This window comes from Sciurus vulgaris (assembly GCF_902686455.1).
Source record: "Sciurus vulgaris genome assembly, chromosome: 7".
Lineage (NCBI taxonomy): Eukaryota > Metazoa > Chordata > Mammalia > Rodentia > Sciuridae > Sciurus > Sciurus vulgaris.
This window is the reverse complement of record NC_136467.1, coordinates 21,827,712-21,829,142: the sequence shown is the minus strand read 5'-3', so window position 1 is coordinate 21,829,142 and position 1,431 is coordinate 21,827,712.

Below are 1,431 nucleotides of genomic sequence, written 5' to 3'. Positions count from 1 at the left end.
GCTGCCTGCTGTTGCCTGGAAGTTCACTGTCACAGTACCAGCAGGTTTGATTACACGTGGCTGCCGCCATTTTGAGACAACAGCCAGGCCCCGTAGGACCACTGGCCAGTCTGACTGAGCCCCATCTCCAGGATCCCTCAGCCCCACCAATCACTCCCTGCCTCTGGGGCCCTCACATCGACTGACTGCTCCCTGCCACCAGGACCCCCAGACCAACTGACTGCACCCTATCACTGGGACCCCGGACCAACTGATTGCACCCAGCCTCCAGGTTTCCACAACCACACCAAACACACTGGACCTCCAGGACCACCTGCTGACCATGGCCACACCCTGAGCTGCAGCTCCCCATTTGCCACCACATTTTGAAGCCAGAGCGGCCATCTTGGATAATCCTCAAATCCTTGAAGCCGTAGCTCCGATCTTTAGGTGGGGCAAATCCCATCCTGAGACGCCTGATGGAGGCTTGAAGCTCATTGTCAGGTACCTCTCATGCATCAGGCTACTGAACACTGGGAGGTTTCATTACTATATGACTGTTATACTGTAGATTTTCTTTTTTCTCCTTATAGAAAAAATTTAAGTTTTTATTTCTTTACTTTTCTTGCTCTCTTTTCCTTTTGTTTACCTGTTCCTGCAGAGTCTCTTTCTCCCTTTTATACATGCTAACATCCAATTTATTTTGATTACACTCTCACCCTTTCTATTTATCTAGAATTTATGTATAATCTTTTCTTATCCCATTAACAGCCACATTCTACATCCCTCTGGATCTTCTTGGTCCTTCATTAGAAACTGCAGACCTTATTGCAAATCAGTTTGTTTTATTGAAGATAATATTTTAACTCATTCTGTTTATTATGACAATTTTGTTATTGTCCTCATAGGGGCTATTGGGTGTAGGATTGCATAGTGTCTGAATTGGGCACTGCTGATATTGATCTCCCCTTAAAGAAAGGGTTTTGGAAACCTATGGGGCCACTATAAGCCTATAGGGGGAAAGCTGCAGTACCCCAGATCTGCACTGCTAGAGGGGAAGATACATGAACAACATGAAAAAACAAGGGAAGAAAATGATCCAAACAAATCTAGATTCTATATTAATAGAATCCAATGACAGTATGTTAGAAGAAATGTCAGAAAATTATACATGATTAAGATGATTCTCGAAGCAAAGGATGAGATGAGAGAGCAAATGCAGGAAATAAATGATAATACCAATAAGCTGAAAGAGCACCTGCAGGAAGCAAAAGATCATTTCAACAAAGAGATAGAGAGTCTCAAAAAAAAAAAAAAAAAAAAAACAGAAATCCTTGAAATGAAGGAAACAATAAACCAAATAAAAAACTCAATGGAAAGCATCACCAAAAGACTAGACCACTTGGAAGACAGAACCTCAGACAATGAAGACAAAATATTTAATCTTGAAAA